Consider the following 7,965-nt stretch of genomic DNA (forward strand, 5'->3'; position numbering starts at 1 on the left):
ATATTATAATGAATTCCATTCTGTAGGTATAATGATCTATCATACAGGCTCAATTGTGTAGGCAGCATCTTGACTGAGATGCAGAATATTACAACTTTTAATGGCATAGATTATTATTTTTACCTATTCTGGTCTTTGCAAGATGGAAGTATATATGTGTTCTCTATGTATCCAGTAGCTTTTGTTTAGCATTAAGTTTGTGAGATAAATCCATATTATTTATTCCCATTCCTATCTAATATTCTCTTGTGCGAGTATATCACAATTTATCCATTATAGTGTTGAACAATTGGATTATTTCCAGTTTTTTTATGTTATGAATATTGCTGTTATTTATCTCATGTGACTGTATTTCTATTGGGTTGCTAGGAGTGAAATTGCTGGGTCATAATCAGCTTCTGTAAATGATGCCATGCATTTTTTTCAAGCTGGTTGTTCTGGTTTCAGTTTTAAAATATTTGCTTTGTTGTGTTAGCCTGTGAGGTTCAGACCGCACATGAGGGTCAGAAGAAGCTCTGTTTGAAAGTTCTTCATCTAAGAGGCTCTTAGATAGCATGCCTGAAACTCTTCTTTCTTTGAGACATTTCTGGAGAAAAATTTAGATTCCCTAATTGGCTTCCCTTGTAGCTCAGTTGGTAAAGAATCTGCCTGCAATGCGGGAGGCCTGGGTTCATTTCCTGGGTCAGGAAGATCCCCTGGAGAAGAGAATGGCAACCCACTCCAGTATTTTTGCCTGGAGAATCCCATGGACAGAGGAGCCTGGAAGGCTACAGTCCATGGGGTCACAAGAGTCGGACACGACTTAGCAACTAAACCATCACCATCAGTTGGGATTATAGAACAGATCCACCCTTCAAGGGAGATGGCCAGCATTCTGTGTGGAGAGCCCAAGATGTATCCAAACTGCAGAATTTTAAAAGTACTGTTGGAGATTTAGGTCATTTCTGCAAAATTAGTTTGCGATGTGACTCTGTTGATATTCTACTTGGGAATATGTCACAGGAGGCAAGTTATACACAAAAATATTTGAATGTAACAGAAGACTTGATCTCTGTGTGCAGTTATGATAATCTCTCTTGTTGTCTCTGAGAAGGGAAATGATCACAGTATTATGGTGGAATATAGATCTTGGAGAACTGTGGGGTCAAAGACGAGTCAAAGTTTCTGGCTCAGATGATTGGGTTAATGATGGGTTTATTCACCCTGATAAAGAATATAGGAGAAGCAAGTCATGCTGTGTGGCTAATGCAGCTCTGACCCCAAGAAGTCTTTCTATGTTGGTGGGAACAAATTCTTTAACCAGTGAAAGGAGTCTGGCCTCTTAAATAGTTCCTAGGTTTTACCAATAAACTATACTAAGACATGGGGGTGAGGGGGAGGGGAGGAGAGGGTGAGATTTATGGAGAGTAACATGGAAACTTACATTACCATATGTAAAATAGATAGCCAATGGGAATTTGCTGTATGGCTCAGGGAACTCAAACAGGGGCTCTGTGTCAACCTAGAGGGGTGGGATGGGGAGGGAGATGGGTGGGAGGTTCAAGAAGGAGGGGACAAATGTAACCTATGGCTGGTTCATGTTGATGTTTGACAGAAAACAACAAAATTCCATAAAGCAACTATCCTTCAATTAAAAAATAAATAGATTAAAAAAAAAACCCATTCTAAGCCAACAATGGCAAGATGGCATCAGCAACCATGAGTTCTAGTCCACTGGGTGGTATAGAAAGGTGTCAACTCATCCCTCAACTACTTTGAGTTTCACAATGTAGTGAACTTTAAGGTGAACTGTGGGTGTCTGTGTCTGTCTCCCCAGCAAACTATTGAGGGCAGATGGTGGGTCTTTTCATTGTTGAATATCCAGTGCTAACATTGTGCTATCCCCAGAGGACACACTCCATAAATGGATGCTAAGCTAAACTGAACTGAGGTCCCTTGAAGGAATGGGAGTCTTGTTTATCTCCAGACTGTTGTTGAATTGAATGACGGGAAGGTTTAGGGTGGTGCTGAAAGCTTTTGTATACAGAAAAGATTATTCAGAATTTGCTTTGGAATAAACAATTGGTATTAAATTGATTATAATCATACATTCATAAACCTAGGGTTTTTTTAAGGCTTTTTAATTGAGCTTACAAATCTAATAATTATATTTTTACCTCTGGAAAAATTTACTCAGCACTTTTAGGGAGATAGCATAATTAGATTGCTCCATTTATGAATCTGGTTAGTTGAATTATCTTTCTTTTTTTTTTTTTCAGCTTCAGTTGAATTATCTTTCTAAACAGCACATTGCTCTAATAGGCCAGATTTCGTAAATTTAATATACTTGGTTATTTTTAAAATATTTTATTTTTATGAATTAAGTAAAACTTTAAATACTTAAGTAAACCCATGTGTGTGTATAAAATAAAATTCTCTGAGATATGCTAATATTGCCCATAAAGTCTAAGAGATTTCAGCTTAAGACCACAAATGTAAATCAATTATTCAATTATATATTTCAAATTGGAATTACCAGGCTGTCTCCTAAACAGCACAGTACACATGTCAAATGGTAAATGAAGGTATTAATACCATGGTTTTATTGGATAAATTTGATATGTAACATAGTGTGAATTAAAGGTATATATCATGTTACTTTGATAACATTTGTAGTTTTTAATATGGTTGACACTGTAATAACATTTACCATAGTACATACTTAAAGTACAATATTATTGTCTGTGTCCAGTAAACTGTACATTAAATCCCCCATGTCTATTTTAGTATTTGTTACAAGTTTGTACCCTTAAACACTATCAATCTTATCCTACCACCTCTTTGCCCGGTTAACTACTGTTTTACCTGATTTTCTATCAAGTATCTGTCAAGTATCTGCAACTCTGGACCAACCCCACACCCAGCTGACCACTTCCTTTCATTTCATGTTCCTTTAGCTTTTAAGATACGCGGCTAGGTTTCTCATTTATATCTAAAGATCTGAGGACTTAACAGAATTTGAAGATACATAAATTTTTTTCCTCTTAAGAGACTTTGAGCTGGACTAAATCTTAAGATATAAAAAAGTTTTTTCTATTTTGCTTAATGGAAACTAAGGCTAGTGTAACTTTCATGAATATTTTATATGATGTTTATGACTTTGTCTGACTTGCAGTCCTGTCATGAAATCATTCTATTGCTACATCTGTCAAAAGTAAAAGACTGAAAGTCTTATATGTCAAACTTGCCCCTTCATAATCAATAGACAGACATTATGAATGACAGTCCTTTGCAGACTTTGCGAGATGATTACTGCATTTTCCTCACTTTCCCAGAGCCCTTAAAAAGTAGCATTGCAGATGGCACTACAGAGATCTACGGACTGAGCCTAAACAGGACACCTCTTTGCCAGCTTCTTCGTCATGCTAAGGGAGCAGTAAACATCTCAGGATCAGGAGACATGTGTTTCCAAAGGAAAGATTATTCACCTAAATTTATTTGAGGAAATACAGTTTAATGGTTAAGACCTTGGGTTACAAAAAACATACCTTCTTTCAAATACAGGGTCCATCCTAACTGTGAGCTTTGGAAAATTATCCAACCCCCTTATACCATAATTTTCTCTCTTAAAATGTGGATAGAATGTAGCATTTTATGAGTGTGAAAGGAGATAATTTATGTAAACTGCTTAGCAGATTGCCTGGGACATTGGAAAGTGTCAAAGTGTTAGTCGCTCATCATGTCTGACTCTGCAACCCTGTGGAGCCCGCCAGGCTCCTCTGTCAATGGGATTCTCCAGGCAAGAATACTGGAGTAGGTAGCCATTCCTTTCTCCAGGGGATCTTCCTGACCCAGAGATTGAACCCAGGATTGAACCCGGGTCTCCTGCATTGCAGGCGGATCCTTTACCCTCTGAGCTACCAGGGAAGCTCTGGAAATGTTTACTGAATGATGATGGTCACTTCCCTGAATTTTCTGGGCATCAGAAGAGAGAAGAAGCACGTCTTCAGCCAGCGAGGAAAACGAGGGCAATGTGTGACAGCAGCAGTAGTCAGGGCAGCTGAGCAGGACCAGAGTCTTTTCAAACAAAGGCAGCAGGCAGAAAATAAATCTGAGCTGCAGAATCCCATCACAGAGGCCCCAGTGCTGCAAATAGCAGCTGCAGCTGCAGACCAACGGCTGGTCTTTACATGTCCACAGTGTGAAAAGATTCATTGTGACAAACCGGTCTTTTCCATCACACCCACACAAAGCTGGCAATCATGCATAGGAGTAAACTCTGAATGTTTAGCAGCCATATATATATATGTGTGTGTGTGTGTGTGTGTGTGTGTGTTTGTGTGTGTATATATATATATATATATATATTTTTTTTTTTTTTTTAAAGTAGAGAACAGCAGACTGAGAATACAGATTATGTATATGGGAGAGAGGACTTGGTGAGTTTTGTATACTGCCTAGATGTTCTCATATGTAGTATAGAGGATTCTGGATTGTTTAGCTGCCAATAGTAACTCTTTCCACCTGTAAGGCATTTACCAGGTTCAGACAGTATGCCAAGGACTTCACATGTGTTAGCATCTCTATGGGGCAGGTGTGATTATTGTCCCAGTCTCGACCTTGAAAAGGGACCAGCAAAAGACGAAGAAGCTAAGGCTCAGGTTAGGTACTTGACTGAACACTGGAAGATTCTAAGTGCAGAGCCAAGATGAAAACCCAGCTCCAGTGTCTTATTGTTAAAACTTTGCTGTGCTGCCTTGAAATGGCAATGATGTCTTGCTCACAGATTATTTCCTGTGCTTGTTTCTTGTTACCTCGGAGAAGGGGCAAGGTGCCACACTTGCTTGTTTTGTATCTCTGAGCTTCCAATGCCTAGTAAGAAGTGAGTGGATACTTATTGATAGATAAGATGTTATGATGGAAGAGGGGAATGGGAGACATTGGTCAGATCTCACTGACATTACCTCAGAGTTACTTAAAGAAAAAAGAAGACTTACCTGTCAAACTATTTACGTTTTTTTTGTTCAGCTGTGTGCACGTGCTAAGTCGCTTCAGTCGTGTCCGGCTCTTTGCGACCCTATGGACCCTATGGACTGCCAGGCTCTTCTGTTCATGGAATTCTCCAGGCAAGAATACTGGAGTGGGTTGCCATGCCCTCCTCTAGGGGATCTTCCCCACCCAGGGATGGAACCCGTGTCTCTTGTGTCTCCTGCAGTGGCAGGTGGGTTCTTTACCACTAGCTCCACCTGGGAAGCCTAAATGCTGGTTACAAACTATAAAGATAAGACAAGATGCTACCTCAAGAATACCAAAGTTTTGACTAAGTATTGCAAATTGAAATGCCACCTGGGCTTGGTACTTAATACAAATGAGTGAAATGGCCTAAGAAGCAACTTGGGTGACCCCCCGTCCCGAGCTCCAGCCGATTGTTTCTACCTGCACCCAGTATTTCCAAGATAAGCCAAAAATTCATGATTTGAATGCTTTTTATAGTTTTTACATGAAACAAGTGTGTGGGCCAGGCAAAATTAACTTGCAGACTGGTTTTAGGTCACAGGCTACCAGGTTGAGATCTCTGGTTTAAACAGTAAGACACACAAATATGAACAATAGGAGCTAGATTATAATTGGCACACAAGGAATACATATAAAGTATTCAGAAAAGTCAGAGATAATATCCAGCAGGAGTATTAGAGAAGACTTTGTGAAGGATGTCACCTTTCAGTTTATCCTTCCGAAACGCATCAGCTTTGGAACCACTACAGTGGGACTGAACACTGCTTCAGCTGCAGGAAATAGTACCAGCTAAGACCTGCGGATGGGAAACCGTAAGTCAGGGTCAGGGGCCTCTGAGCTACACTGTACTTCGATATTCTTGTTTATTTGTTTCATTTTGGTTTGTTTTTTAGCTTCTTACTAAAAATATATTTACTGCCCATGTAACCCATAGTCATCAGAACTAGAAAAATGTCTGTGTGTTGGCAATAAACGCTATAAGCATGGAGAAGATATGGAGACTGAAAATTGTTAGGGTTCATAAATTAAAAGAGATTTTAAGGCAATGGAACTCTTATATAGTGTGTGGCAGGACATGAAACTTAAAAGACCATCCGAATCTTGGAAAGGATCCAGCAAAGGCACCGGGACTAATTTGGGAGATGAAGGGTATGTCTTAGGAGGAGAGGCTTAGAGGGCTTAACATGCTTCAGCTTTAAAATAAGGCGGGTGAGCAGAGTTCTATTGATAGCCTGCAAGGCTTCCAGTATGAACTTGTACTTGGTGTGAGATAAAATCCAAAGTCACACTAAGGAATGTCAAGAAGGCGGGTTCCTTTCTTTTTTCCTGGTTGAGTCCAGGAACATTTTGTGCAAGAAAGGTTTTTTGTTTGTTTTCTAAATGGAATGGACTTCCATAAGTATTTGGGGGAACAGCTTCAGTTTTATCACCACCCATTCACTGAAGTGCTAAATTTAAAGGTCAGTTATTCATAATAGCAATTTATGATGTTGTGAGTCAAAACATGAGTGTCCTGGCAGCTTCAAGTGCATGCAGAGTATATCTGAGACATACATACAGATACAGGTAGAGATGAGAGAGAGAGAGAGAGAAAGAGAGAATCTCTTTTCCTCTCTGATTTACTAAGCCACTCAGTTCAGTTTAGTCACTCAGTCGTGTCCGACTCTTTGCGACCCCATGAATCGCAGCATGCCAGGCCTCCCTGTCCATCACCAACTCCCGGAGTCTACTCAAACCCACGTCCATTGAGTCGGTGATGCCATCCAGCCATCTTATCCTCTGTTATCCCCTTCTCCTCCTGCCCTCAACCTTTCCCAGCATCAGGGTCTTTTCAAATGAGTCAGCTCTTCGCATCGAGTGGCCAAAGTATTGGAGTTTCAGCTTCAACATCAGACCTTCCAATGAACATCCAGAACTGATCTCCTTTAGGATGGACTGGTTGGATCTCCTTGCAGTCCAAGGGACTCTCAAGAGTCTTCTCCAACACCACAGTTCAAAAGCATCAATTCTTCTGCGCTCAGCTTTCTTTATAGTCCAACTCTCACATCCATATATGACTACTGGAAAAACCATAGCCTTGGCTAGATGGACCTTTGTTGACAAAGTAATGTCTCTGCTTTTTAATATGCTGTCTTGGTTGGTCATAACTTTGCTTCCAAGGAGTGTCTTTTAATTTCATGCTGCAGTCACCATCTGCAGCGATTTTGGAGCCCCCAAAAATAAAGTCTGTCACTGTTTCCACTGTTTCCCCAGTGACTTTGTTAAAGCTCATAAATCATCACAAAACTTGCATAGGAAAAACTGGAAGTAAATGCAACAATTTTAGCAATTTTAATCTCTAATTGGTTGAATTTTTAATATTTAATATAATTGTAAGTTTAGAAGCAGGACTCAGGATCAAGAACACAAATGAGTTCCAAAATTTGTACACACAGTAATAGCTGAGGATGCGAGAGGGGATGAGCTTATCCAGGTGGAGAATGTAGACAGAGAGAAAAGGGTCTGGGGGAAGAAGCTTAGGCTAAGTTCCCTACCTCACCCCTCGCCAGGGGCCTAGCAAGGAAAAGAGGGAGAGCTAGGGGAGATGTGCATGTATGCATACTAAATCGCTTCAATCATGTCCAACTCTTTGTAACCTTATGGACCAACTGTAGCCCCCAGGCTCCTCTGTTCATGGGATTCTCCCGGCAAGCTTACTAGAGTGGGTTGCCAAGCCCTCCTCCATGGGATTTTCCCAACCCAGAGACTGAACCCATATCTCTTATGTCTCCTGCATTGGCAGGTGAGCTCTTTACCCCTAGTGCCACGTGGGGGGCGATGTAGGGTCTATCATCTACTGCCATAAGCCCATTCCTCCTGATCGCTTTTCAGTCATCTAAACAGAGTCCTTTGGCTCTACACACATCTTTTGCTATGGACTGAGTTGTGTCCCCACTCCCCTTCCAATTCCTGTGTTGAATCCTACCCCTT

This window comes from Bos grunniens, chromosome 5, assembly GCF_055505025.1.
Source record: "Bos grunniens cultivar Pamir isolate PY7600 chromosome 5, Bosgru_T2T1.0, whole genome shotgun sequence".
NCBI lineage: Eukaryota > Metazoa > Chordata > Mammalia > Artiodactyla > Bovidae > Bos > Bos grunniens.